Source organism: Agelaius tricolor, unplaced genomic scaffold, assembly GCF_023055355.1.
Source record: "Agelaius tricolor isolate 1412-34295 unplaced genomic scaffold, bAgeTri1.0.p SCAF_1, whole genome shotgun sequence".
NCBI classification, from domain to species: Eukaryota; Metazoa; Chordata; class Aves; order Passeriformes; family Icteridae; genus Agelaius; species Agelaius tricolor.
Window position 1 is genome coordinate 75,700,103 of NW_027269261.1, and position 14,195 is coordinate 75,714,297.

General features: G+C 36.4%; 1 long non-coding RNA gene across 1 annotated transcript in view; it reads left to right on the top strand.

Moving 5' to 3' along the window:
* Positions 1–2,027, top strand: part of LOC139596227 (uncharacterized) — a 34,489-nt gene extending 32,462 nt beyond the window's left edge. The window contains exon 4 of the long non-coding RNA XR_011681280.1: positions 135–2,027. This is a non-coding gene — a long non-coding RNA (uncharacterized lncRNA). The remainder of the gene's footprint in view (positions 1–134) is intronic.
* Positions 2,028–14,195: the final 12,168 nt, after the last annotated feature.

Consider the following 14,195-nt stretch of genomic DNA (forward strand, 5'->3'; position numbering starts at 1 on the left):
TAACTGCCCTTTTCTTTCCCTTTCCTTTTTTCCTTTTTTTTTCCTTCTCTTTCTTTTTTCTTCTCATTTTTCCTTCTCTTTTTTTTTAGTTTCTTTTTCTCTTTCCTTTTTTTCTTTTTATTTCCCCTCTTCAGCAACAACTTAGATTACCATTGCTTTAAGCTCCGGTTCTGCACTGAAGGTTGTATGAGTGATCCTTTCTGCAGCTTTGGACTCTTTCTCATCTGCCTGCAATTCTGATTTTTCCCTACAACAATTTCACTGACCCTGTGTTTACACTGAGTGAGGTGTGGCAACACCTTCGAGAGCTTTACATAAGTTTTACTTTTCATTTTTCTTGAAACTATAGAAATGAACCCAACCATATACTCCTTACATAGGGAAAAGATAAAAAACCATGATCTTTTTGCTCTCCTTGATAATTATTTTTTTTGCTTACATATTATTTAAAACAGTTTTTTTTTCTTATATATTATCTAGAATTTACATTTAAAAAAATCATAGAAGCAGAGAATTTTTTGGGTCTTAAGGGACCTTAAAGATCATCTAGTTTCAATTCTGCTGCTATGGGCAGGGAATATGTGGATATGCATTTCATGCTGTTTCTTACCTTCAAGTTAATCCTATAAATTAGAGTGTAAGATACAAAGGGATGAAATGTTAGCCTTAAAATGCATTTAGATTTAATTTATCCTTTTGTGCATCTTCCTACCATCATTCATTCAATCTGCTGCTATGTTCCCTTTTGTATATTGTATCCTAACAATCCTTTAGAACATTTCCAGAATGTTTATTAGCCAAAATGGATATTGTGAATCTAATGATGCTAAATATCAAATTAATTTCCTTATTGGCTCAATATTCTTGGATTAGTAACATGCTGCTTTGAAATAACCCATATTTCAGACACAAACTGTTTCTTCTGTATTTATTATTTATATAATTGAGCCAAAACGTAATAATGTGAAGCAATAATACAAATTAATATTAAAAATATTAATACTTTACCTTTACTTAGGGATGCTGATAGCTGGAAGAGCAATGGCAAATATAATTAAAGTTGCATAACTCTTCCATTCTATCCGTTCTTTAATTCACTCATGGTTTTCTTAATTGATCAGTATCCATTTCCAACATTTGTATTCATAGTTCCTGTCTGTAAATGATTTTTTTTGGGTGAAAATCCATGTAAAAAATGTGCCAGCAATTCTTGAGAATAACAAAACTACAAAACTCAAAACTCAAAACAATCCCACAAAAAAAGCCATTATTTTCCCCATAAAAAGAATAACTCAAAAAGTCTGTCTTTTAAGAACAGCCTTCATTAAGATAGCTTGAGGAGGAAGATGAAGAGCTAAATGCTTTTTTGTTACAAACAGGGAAATGTTGATAGGAAAAACGGAACTTGTGGTCATTTTCATGTGCAGAAAATCTGGCACATAACTTGCTATGGAAATGGCCTCTTTTGAGACACAGTGGTTTGGTAAACATTGGCACCATTTTGACCAGAATGGGAATCTTTGGCAAGTCAGCTCTGCTTGCATGGAGTATATTTCTTGTTTGTAGGTATGAGCTGTTACTCAGGGAACTAATTGTGCAGTGAGTGAAAAACAGTTCAAAAATTTGGGTTAAACAGACATCTTGCCTAAAACTTGAAAGTCACACAAGTCTTTGACACACAGAGTATCCAACATCACTAAAAAGCCTCTCTGAAAAGAATGGATGGATTCATCCAGTAGGTCACATTTTTGATCTTTCAGAGTTTAATTACTGCATGGGTTTTGCATATACTCTAAACCAAGAAAAGAAACTTAGCTTAAGTCTTGATTGAATGGTCAATGATCACCACTGGTACAACTTTCCACTTCTGCTACCTTTTTCTTCTTTACTCTATATTTGGGAATTTATTGGCATTTGGATTCAATTTGACCAAATATGCAATTGTAAATACAGAACAAATAATTAGGTTCCTTTTTTGATACGAATGTTAAGCAAGCAAGCCAAATAGCTTGATTTTGCCCCAGATATATTCCAGCAGCACTTATATTTAAAAAATAAAGATTTTTAGAAAAGCTGTTCCTGTCGTCATCCATCTATCATTGAGAAAAATTGTATTGGTTGTGTGTAGATGGAAAAGATCAGGGTTAATCCCAAAAGTAGATTGTGGGCTTTGCTAGCCACCTGTCAGCTAAGGACCAGCACACTGGAGGAGAAGCTGAAAAATACCTCAAAGAAACTTGTCATGCTACAAATTCTGACCCAACAGCATTATTGACTCTGGAATGCTTAACACCTTACTTTAACCATTCAAATATTAGACATTTGGTTTAAATTGGTTACTAAAGTCCATTGTTTAGGCAATGGAGAAATAGATACAAGTCTTTTTGGATGGTGATGCACCCCAGCTTTCAGAAGATGGTTGTGACAGACTGTCCTCTGAAGATACCTTTCCGATTCCTTGAGATTTAGAAAGAACTTCATATATTGTTGCAGGTACCTAACCCTTAAACTGCTAAAGTCAGTGAGACAAATCCCAGAGCAGATTCTCTAATGCCAGCAACAGTCAACTGTTGGTTGAATTCAGTTTATTAAATGATTCTTTTTCAATTACAATAATATCAAGATTTGGCCATGCCACTTAACAGAAGTGAGAGGGGACAGGTGACATGTGAGGAAGCTGTATATGCTTCACACAATTAGGAGCACCTTCTGTGAATACTGGGTCTCAGAGACATTTTCTTCTCATTTCTGCCACATTCCAGGTGGAATTGCTGCAGTCCTGTTAGGGCTATTTATTGGGTACCTAAAAGTACCCTAGTTGGCATAGAGGTCACTTTCTGACCTTTTATAAAATATGGAATATAATCTTTAAAAGGTGTCTAATTTTACCTTCATTCCCACATTCACTTCCTTAGGCAATACTAGATGAGTTTTGAATTATATTTTTGCTTCTAACCCTGGAATTAATATTGTCAGCTGTTTAATATGTTTAATCCACCACAAAACCTTTCCCTTGTATATATATATTTTTAATCTAATTTTTACTTATCTTTAAGTACACATCATGCTATATATGAAAACAGAAAGTCTTCTGAATTGGTCAGCACACACATAAAAGGAAGGTGCGAAAAAGAACCTATTCCATAGCCTGAAACCTGTGGTCACTATGTGTCACATGAGACCACCCCACAGCAAGTAAGAAATTAGAAATGTTGGGGGCTGCTGAACACCAAATTTTCACAGCATATTGGCACAAAGTTGTTTAGCACAGATGTTTCTGTAATTGTGATACACTGGGAAAGTTCTCAGTCTTCCAGCTTCAATGGCTCCCAGACTCACACTTCCACCTGCGTGGTGTGGTGTCTGCTCTGAACACACTGGCCTGTAATGTGAACCATGTGCTAACATGCATGGCTCAAAAACCTGTTAAACCCCTCCTTTCCACCCCTGTTCCCCTCACATCTTTAGGCTTGTTTCCTCTTTTCTATTTTTATGTTTAAAGGATTTACAAAATGGAGAAAATAGAGACAGCAGAAATCTTTTGGGACTGGAGATGTGGGAGGGAGTTAGGGAGTTGGTCAGGTACTTCCAGTTTGGTAGAGAATTAAATTTGCTCACTGCTCTGTGCAGGGCATGCAAAGGCCTTTGGAAAGAAATGTGGTGGTGCTCTTTGTCATTGGATGAACAATTTGTGGGGAAAAATTTGATGCATTGCTTCTTTTCTTCAGGTTAAAGTGCAACTTAAAAAAAAATTAGGCATGCAAATACATTTCAAGCCATTTATTTTTCTAGTGAGCTGTTTTTTTTTGATCAACATTGTTATGAGTCTTACTAGCTCTCACATAAAACTTTGCCTAAATAAATCTCAGTGTGCTTTCAGTTTTCATTGTATACTTGTCAGAGGTTCACTGCTGAACTCACCATCGTGCAAGTGTATGTTTATGTGAACAGAGGAGTCTCAACCTCATAACATAGGAAATGTGGACCAATATTTTTATAATATTTTTATAAACAAGTAGAAAAACACGGGTCCCAGAAATGCATAAATAAATTTTATTTTAAAAAAAGTATGTAAAAATGTAAGTAGATAACAGAACATAATGTACATGAATTAAGCACACATTCTCTATTAAAAAGACTAATTTTCTCCCAAAATCCTGGTTAAAGCAAGACAAGTAAATTGTATATTACTTATGTTTATATATATACTCTCACTTATTGCTTGCCATTTTGTACAGGTACCATAAAACTGATATTTTCAACCAGAGCTTTTTGGAAAATTTCCCACAGAATATATTTGCACTGGAAAATTTCTGATTCATAAAGAAATTCTTTTACAGAGGGAAAAGTTGTAATGAAATTGTTTTTAAAGGAAATATACAGAGCTATTTTGTAAGATCAACCTATTAATTTTCTCATTTTCTAAAAGAATTTTATTTAATGTTCCATATTTTAAAATTTGTTGTAAGTATAAAGTCTTGTTAAAATTTTCTTTGGAAGGCATATTTAACTGGCCTAGAAAATTTCCTTCCTTCCTTCCTTCCTTCCTTCCTTCCTTCCTTCCTTCCTTCCTTCCTTCCTTCCTTCCTTCCTTCCTTCCTTCCTTCCTTCCTTCCTTCCTTCCTTCCTTCCTTCCTTCCTTCCTTTTCTTTTCTTTTTGTCTTTAGTTACAATATTGAGAAACGGTGAAGTTAGAGAATTTGAGCTATTCAAGCTGGTTTTTTGTGTCATACTTAAAAAGACAAAGCTATACATTGCTAAAATGACAGTTTTACCATGGACAATTCCTTATACTGTTAATAAATTTTTCAGTATAAGTACTTTTATATATGTTGAACAGTGTCTAACCTAGAAAGGTCAGTTTTGTTGTACTAAAATGGTACAGTTTGAACTTATATATCAGTTAGAAAAGGACTGCTATGTTGGCATCTAAAACATTACTGTGCCACCTAGAAAACCCTTTGAGCAGACAGGAATGAAGCCCCCAGAGACTTAAGCATCCCTTTTTTCCATCTGTTGGTAATAAAATAACACAGAGGCAAAGATGGGAACTGGACTGTCTTTGTTCCTGAGAAGCAGGGCTCCCTCTCTGGGTGCTTCCCATATCCAGGGAGAATGGCTGAGCTCTTGGCAGCCCTCCTGGTCCTCACTGACCTTGGGCTAACGCTTCACCAGGGGGTCACTGGATAGCAGATTGATCACCCTGGAAGTGCCAGTTTCTCAAGGGTTACACAAACAACCTCCAGTCATTAAAACTAACTATAAAAAAGCCCATTCTCCTTTTTTTAAAGTGGCTGAGTCACTGTTTGAGAAAGGAAGGTGGACAAAACCACTGAATAAACTCATCTTAATAAATAATTTATTTACTTCTATTTATCAGGCCTTGTAGATGACAACAGAAGTGGCTATGGATGTGAATACCCTCTGCTTATAGCTATTACAACGACTATTTTTTTCATATTAAAATTAGAAAACTTGAATATGAAACTCCAATTAACACTTCAGAATAAAAAAGTGATTTTCTTCCTCAAAGGATGCACTAAAGTTTTATTCTGATGGTGATACATGAGTCATGGCTGAAGGAATAATAACCTCACATGTACTATGAAAAAGATGCTAGGTTAAGAAGGAGCAGATTTAAGCTGGCTGAAATAGTAGGGATTTATATGATGTTTTCATAAAAATGTCTCTTCATACTAAAGTTCAGTTTTTAATTGACCAGAATATCACAACTTTGACTCACTTTGCAAGTGTTCGGAGAGAAGTAGATGCCACTTTTTGGCACGCACAGAAATGGTCTGAAATATTTTAATTTAGAAAAAAAATAAGACAAAAATTATTTTCTTTTCACTGAAATTTTCTGTGTTGACCAAAAAAACCCTAAGCAACAAATTTAAACTGAAGTCAAAAATTTAAATGTTGTGGACTGTAATGTACATCTTTAAAGAGAACTGAGAATTCACCCAAAATAATATTATTGAAAAAGTAGGAATAATTTTTTCTTTACTTTTTTGAGCACTGTATGAAAAAGAAAATTAGTCAGATCTTACCTTTTTTTTTCTTTGTTTCTTTTTTCAAAATAGATAGATAGAATCTTCCGAGTGCAAAATTTAAGCTAGTTTTAAGGAACTTTCAGAAGACTGTTATTGTGTGGTGGACATTCCCAGTGCACACATGAACCTCCAGGATCCTGGTCTTTTGCATTTTATTAAGAGGAGGGATGTGAAGTCTGTGTAATGGTGGATAAAATTCTGAATTGCAGTGGTGGTTTTTAAACTTTCTGGAATGTTCACCTGTTCATAAAAAATTACTATGATGATACAAAATATTATCTCTTTGTAGGTGATAATTCTGTTCCGCTGAAAAATGAATCCAATGAATAGAATAAAATTAATTAATTTGAGCTATTAATGCAATTAAACAGATTTCAGAGTGCCTACCTCAAATGCTCCAGTGACCTGTAAAAGAGGTTATATAACTTAAAAGAAGCCTGTGTTTATGCCAAGTATTGAAAAGTTCCAGTGTCTATATGAGGGGGTAAGTAAAAGGATGCCCCAGTTTCTGCAGTGTTGCACTCTAAGATGCATCACATTTGCTTGAAGTTACTCATTCTTTGGGGCCATGAAAAGAAGATAAATTCAGACAGTTTGTCACAATTACAGATGTGCCTCCTTTTTAGTTACTTTTTCTCTGCAAATGACCTCTTTCACTGCAGGACATGAAGATGCAACTTATGTAAAATAATGGATTAGCTCTTAAGATTTCTGTACTTGATTCATTACTGTTTCATGTGCCACAGTCAGAAGGTGACACCAGATTTGAGTTCCTAGTTGACTTTTAATAAGTGTTGCATCCTTTTAAAAGGCAAAAATAAACTTTCCAATATCTGTGAAATAGCATTTCTTATAAGAAGCAACGGCCTATTGCAGCACTTGAATGCTTAGGTTAGAATTCATGTGCTTTGAGTTTGAAATTTAGATTCTCTGCCACATCTTGTAAAGGACTCTTGGGAGCTTGAATACACAGTTTTGAAGAAAATGCTTTGCTTTAATGATGTTTGTGTTTTCTTTGTAAACTGCAATGGAACCTGGTAACCCATGGAGGAAATTTGCAGCTCCAAAGTTTCAGCTATAGCTGAGAGAGATGAGGTTTTACTGGACTCAGCACTTAGAACTAGAGATTGATGCTTTCATATGTAATTTGAAATTCATAAAAAGCATAAATGGATCTTCTTTCCTTCACCTTAAATTGCAGCAGATATGGTGAAACAAATTTTTGCTAAAGGAGCATCTGTGGACAAATACAAAGGTTTCAGCAAGCTTTTTGCTGGAGAAGAGCTGAGCCATCCTGTCCTCTTGTACCTTGAGGAAAACAGTTAGAAATTTGATAAATCAGGACTGAGGAGAAATAACAAGATATTTTTTTTTCTGAGAAGACATTTATGTATCAGTTTATGTTTAGCTGGGAAAAAAAAAAGAAGCAAGAAGAGCTGGGTAGACAGCTGGGTTAACAGTAGGCAAGCACTTGCAGCCTGGTGACATTTGTGAAAATAACAATATTTTTCATTTGTAGACTCTTCACTTAGGCAGCCAAGCTTTACAAGCAAGTGAGATCCCTGCAGAGTGAGATCCTTTCAAAGGGTAAACTAATGTGTCTTCATACCAGATGCCTTTTTCCTTGCTCATTTATGTCACTTTTACGCTACCCTGTGTACTTTTTTAAGCTTTTCTGAGCGATTACATTTTTTTTTTTTAAATGACTGACAGATGTTGTGGATTGAATGTCTATTGCTCCAATTAGTTCTGCAGAGGAAAACAAACAAACAAACAAACAAACATACATCCCAAAACAAAAAACCAAACAAAAACAACAACAAACAAACCCCAACAAAACAAAACAAAAACTCAAACCAAAAACAAAAATAAAGAAAAAACCTAGGTCCAAACCCTTGGCTTTATGCTCTTTGCTTTCTCCAGCTCCTGCAATCTGACTTAATTTCACTGTCTCCTTCAATACTTATAAAAGCTGTGCTCACCTCAGACCTGACCTGCTGCAGCTCTTCCTGCTGCCAACTTGCAGTAAAATTTATTGCCTTGTTCTATCAGATGACATGAAACAATGCCAGCAATTTCTCCAGTGTTATCTATATGTGATCAAACAGCACTTAAATTACCCCCACTGAGCAAAAATATCTTGTTTTCTCTTGAATGTTTTTAACCTGTAAAGTCTACTGGAAGCATACTTGTTTGACAACAGAACTCTTAGGCGGAAGCTTGTCAAAAGGAATACTTGACAAGCCAACATTTAAAAGTGCTGGGAAAAGGAATCTTATTGTATACTGCAGAACGTTGCAGTATCATTTGCTTTAGAGGTCAGCCAGCTAAAGTTATTTATTGTTCAAAAGGTGTTTTTAATCAATTTGAAAAAGTATGGCTTCTCTCCAAGTATGCCTCCCCTCTCCACAAGCGCCAGTAACTAGGATTAAAGAAGTTTAAATAACAACAAACCAAGCTTTGTATTTGTGCCTTGTGTCAACTCACACTGCTGTAGGAAAAGGAACATTGATTTTTCTTTTCTTACAATGCACTTAAAATGAAGTAGGAAAAAAATCATCTTGCAGTATTTACAAATACACCCCCAAATCCTCCAAGCCCTATGTTTCACAGTGCTTTCCACCTAGAATCTCTGATCACTCATTCCTTAAACCTGAGGACATGTCAACATTTGCAGTGGAGCAAGGCAAACATGCCTGTGCTCACAGAAATGGAAGTCGGTGACACCTCCGTGTGTATCAGCACCCTGTGGGCACACTGATAGGAACCCATAACCAGGACAGTCATGTTCATGCCTTGCTGTGACCAGGCCTCTTTGAACCTGCTTCAGACCTTTTTCTCTCCATGCAGCTCTGCACAAATGCGGTGATGTGATTTACAAACCAGTGCAGCTGTCCCTGCATCGCACTCTTGCACAACTCCACCAATACGAGTGGGACTCTTTTGCATCTACAATAAACTATTATGTACTGTACTTTTCTTATCTTTATCTCTTTCTTTCTTTTCTGAAAACCTCACATATTTTGTTGCATTTACACTAACCCAACTTCCCCTTTAGGCAGAGAATGTTATTAGTATCTACAAATGAGTAATTGAGGAACAAAAAGGTTAAGTGATGCACCTATGGTCACAAAGAAAGTCCAGGGAAGGTGTAATCACCTTGGTAACTTGAAGCATCTACCTCCATCTAACTGTCCCTCAAGCTGTCTATTTCCTTTCACTGATGTACTGAACAGCAGTGCCAAAATAATTTAAGTAGTATCCCAGGATGAATTAAATGCTTTAAATACCTTGCCCCATCTTCAGATTAGCACTCCCTTTCTTTCCTTCTGGCAGGTTATAAAGATGTGTCAGCATACAGATCAAATTCTATACTTGTTCTAAACATGAGCAAACCTTGAGGTTGCCCAGTTGCAGTTGTTGGCAGAAGATTGTTTAAACTCAGAGAATGCTGGTCAGCTGCTGACTCTCCACGTGTTGCACACTGTTTTGTTGCACGTTGTCTAAGTTACCATTCAACATACGATCTAAGTTTTGATAATGACAAACAGTATAAAAGAAAAAAATCTGAAAGGCAAAAGGGAATAAAAGCACGGCAGGTCAGTGGGAGTTTGCATGTATAGAGAGAACTCCAGCACTGCTACAGTCAATAGGAATTTTGCCTTTGGCTTCAGAGGAGCCAAATTTTCACCCACAGACCTTCTGTGGGATGTGTTCTCATCTTCCAAAAATCTACGTTGCTTATTTTATTTGCCCTTTTTTTTTTTTCAGTTTGATGGTAGAAAGTAGGTTCAAAAACAAATTGCTAATCACAGTGCAGTTATTTAGATGTATTACCCTTCCTTTTCATAACTTGGTCTTTTATGTTTATTTTTATCTAAGTTCTTTCTTCCTTGCTTCCCTTTTTTCTTTTCCATAGTGGCTTTACTGACTTCTGCAGAGTTTTATAAACTTACCTTCTTTGAGTAAACTATTTGAAAACAACCATACTTTTATAATTAAAATTTTTCTTTCTCCTTTCCCCCAAACATGTTGTCAGCTATGTAAAAGCTAAACAATCAAGTGGTATTTATTTAATTATGATTTTATGTAGTTATTTAAGAGAGTTTATTAGTTTAGGTTATTTAAACCTAGCTATGTTTAAAAAAATATGCACTGTACAGAATTACATCAAATTTGTGTAGTCCATAACAATAGAATACTATTCAGCAATTTGGTTCTGTATCAATATTTCAAGTATTTTTACTTATGATGAAGAAAAAGACATCTTCATGGAGAAATCCCAATAACTTTAACAATACCCTGCCTGTAGAATATGCCTGTCTTACTGAATAAAGTAACCAAATGCAATATGACTCTGAATATTATGCCCTTAATATTGTATGAGCATTGTTGATCTCTCTTCAGTCCTTCTACATTCAAAAGTATGCTGGGGGAAGAATTGTCCTTATAAACCAAGAGAGGCTGGAATTCAGTTCATAACTAAGGCAGAAAGGACTCAGAAGTTATCTCTTGCAAGGAGTATTGATATCTTTCACCTGGTTGTGCCAGGGAAAGCCCCTTCTGTGCTGTTAGTCCTGCTCCATGTACGGGGGACTGCTCTGGGCTTTGCTCTGACTCCCAGGCTGCCCCAGCCAGCAGAACTGAGCTGGCACATGGGAGTGGAAATAACCTGTGCCAGGTACAGGACTGCTGTGGATCAGTGCAGAGGAGCAGGAGCTGCATCACAGCTCTGTCAGCACAGTAAGCCGCCCCTGGGGCAGCCCCAGTGCCTGTGCTTTTAGTAAGGCATGGCTGATTCCTAAATAAGCTGGTGGTACTCGCTGTAGTTTTTTTAGGATATTCCACGTGACCTACCCCTTTGGCCTGGATGAGAATGAAAACCAGGGAACTTGCTCTTTACAGATTAAGTAGCTGGAACTCTTTGGTATTGGCTGCAATGAAAAACTGCTGGCTGTGGATGTAGAAACCACTACTACTAGGGTATTGAAATTATTCTAGTTAATGAAAGTAGAAAGTAATTTCATTTGCATTATCAGAACTTTGTTGAAGAGTTCTTTAAGAAAGAGAGGGGGGGAATTAAAGAAAAAATGTGGGCAGGAGAGAGGAATTTTAATGTTTTTCTATCCTGACTTTTTATAGGAATGGTGCTATTAATGGCTTAGTGAATGCTTGTTTGTTTCCATGTGAAGGAAGATGGATGTGTGAAGAGTCACCCAAGTTCCAGGGAGAAACTGAGCAAGACAGATTAGTCCCACCTCAGCCTGACACCTGGGGCACATCCTTATCTAGGGGGGTAAATGGATCAGAATCTTACTGCCCGTTTATTTATTCTCCTTCTGTTTGGAGACTTTCCCTGATTAATTACTCTCTAGTAATTGCTGCTGTTAACTAATGTCAAATCTAATTAACCTGGAGTCCCTTCATCCAGTACCTTCAGCATCCCTCTGCAGAGACGAGAAGGTCATCAGCAAGGAGGTTCTGAGGATGGCCACACTTTACCCATTCGTTTATTTGCTTTGGGCCTTGTTTGCTATTCCTGCTGCAATGCCTGGCGACAGCTTTCTAGAATTCCCATCAAGTCTAATTGGCCTGCTGAAGCAGCAGTGAACACAAGATTTAAGAAATGTTTTCTTTAAAAACTTCTGGTCCTACAGACACTTTGAGATCAAGTTTCACTCTGCTGAAATCACACACGATTCCCTGTGATTTTCATGAGAAATACTGCAAGAAAGTATTAAAAGAGAAACATGTCTCTGTGGTTTGGAGGGACTGATGGCCAGGGGGGTTGAAGAGTGGGTGGTGGTAACATAGCAAGGCATCTACAGAATCTTTAAAGGTTGCCAAAATTAACACATACAAGGTATTCAGTATCAAAGTTTTCAATATTTGGCTCCATAAACACAATACCGGTTGCAAAAACAAAGCTAAGGATTTCATGCTGATTACTTAAATAAAAATTGTTTAATTATGAACATTTGGGAAATGAAGTTATGAAGGACTGACCAATATTGCTATGGCTTCCTAGTGTTCCTAGCATACTGTGAACACTGTGCCAGCATCTCACTGTGTAGAGCATTGTAGATCCATCTATGGTAAACAGTCCTGAGGCTCAGTGTGCTTCGGGCAGATGGCTCCATGCAGAAGGAGGTCTCCCATCATTAAAGCTTATGGCTTTTAGCTTCACTAAGGAGTGGGCTTTCCAGTCCAAAAAAAGCTACCAGCATTGTCTGTGGAGAGGCTGATCAGGGATGTCAAGATTTTATCTGCTTTTAGGTATTTTCATAGATCAGCACTAGAAGATTTATTTCAGAAAATGAATAGGAATAATTCAAGTCATGTTAGTATTCAGGAAATACTGGATAATACTTCAGATTGGTCACAAAGATCTGTTTTTTCTTTATGGTTTTCTAAGATTAGTACTGAAAATATGCATCTCTTGGAAATTTCAGTCCTGGATTACTCCTGTCTGTGTCTGACTTTTTAACCTCTCCTGTCCATCCCTCTGACTGGCTGCAAACCATTTTTCTGCCTCAATTGCTTTATCTCACCATTTACAGGTCTCATAGATACAACTTCCAGTTGAAGTTTTGGCAACATAAATGAGAGCTATAGAAAGACTATGGTATTAGAGCAATGAGTTGTATGTTCTCAAAAACACAGTTTGAGGTCACATGATTTACACTAGAGTGGTAGTGGAACATATTCCCAGACAGTAACCACTCAACAACTGGTGAGCTCTTGGTATGACTACCATGTACCACCTGTTTAAGGCTTTTCAGTCATAAGTTGGATAGTAGAAAATCTCACAAGGCTAATACATTGAATGCTCTGTCCTGCCCTGTTGTATGAGAAAAAGAATTGTTTATGAAGTAAATTCCGCACTTTAGACTATAGCATAAGAAGGTAAACTAGATTTAATTTTAATTTGTAGATAATTTAGATTGCAGCAGTTCAGTTGTTGTGTCACAAAAAAAATCAATATTTGTACTGAGAAGAAAAGGAAGGTGAGGACAACAGGTATCCAGAGTTTGAAGACTTTTTCAGCATTGTATATAAGTCATTCCCAACTAGGAATCCAAGATGTAACACTGTAGTTACTCACTGGATTGAAGGCAGATATGTTTAATCACAATACTCCTTGTGTTACCAGTGCTCTCACCTAATCTACATCTTTGAACTACATTCCTTTTCTTCACTGCAACTCTTCTGTTATGAAAATTCTAAACCATATCACTCTTAATGGCCATGCCTCACTACTAAATTAAACCATTACACATAGTGTTTTCAGGACACAAATTTATTTACCACTCATATTTGATTGCTAGTGTGGTGCCTGATGTATTTGCCTGGGTAATTTAATATTTTCCCTAAATGATCACTAGGCACACCCTTGGAGTTTGAAAATATCAGGGACTATTTCCACCAACTGATTTGGTCACAGCCATCCCACCTTAAAAAGCCCCAGAAGTCCTCAGAAATACACAAATAGTTTTTCCCATCATACTGAAATTCTTGTCTAGAGATTGTCTTGGATAGGTCACTTTGTACTCCTTTCTTCTCTCAGAAGTCCATTAGGAGTCATTCAGAATTAGATAATGTTATTCAATGTTAATTTTTAAATAGCTAACATTGGGATTGTGTTCTGCTTTCATTTCCTATGAAGGCAAAGCCAGGGGAAGATACAAAACTGAAGAAAAAAATATTCCTAACATTTCTAAGTGAAACATATCACCACCAGTAGCAGAACATTAAACCTTCTTGATCTTCTCAACTTCCTAGATTTCCTGTGAACAGTAAGGTGGATGAAATTTCTGCCACCATCTAAAACAAGAAAGGAGCACTCTTTCCAGATTTACACAAATGAATATATTTGACATAAAATATGGTGTTATTATTAATTTTAACCAATCATATAAAATATTGTTAGATCGTTAACAAAAATGTAGGTGCAAATATCTGGTTTTCATTTATATGATACTAAAGCCTTAGGAATATTTGCCACCTTGAAGAATGACAGTCTTTTGTCCTATTATTCTCTTACCTTTCTTGTGCAATTCCTGATGTGAACAGGTGGAAAATGGCAGAATTCCTTCAACTGTGATGTCCACAGAGTCAATGATGTCAAAGTGAATAAATTTA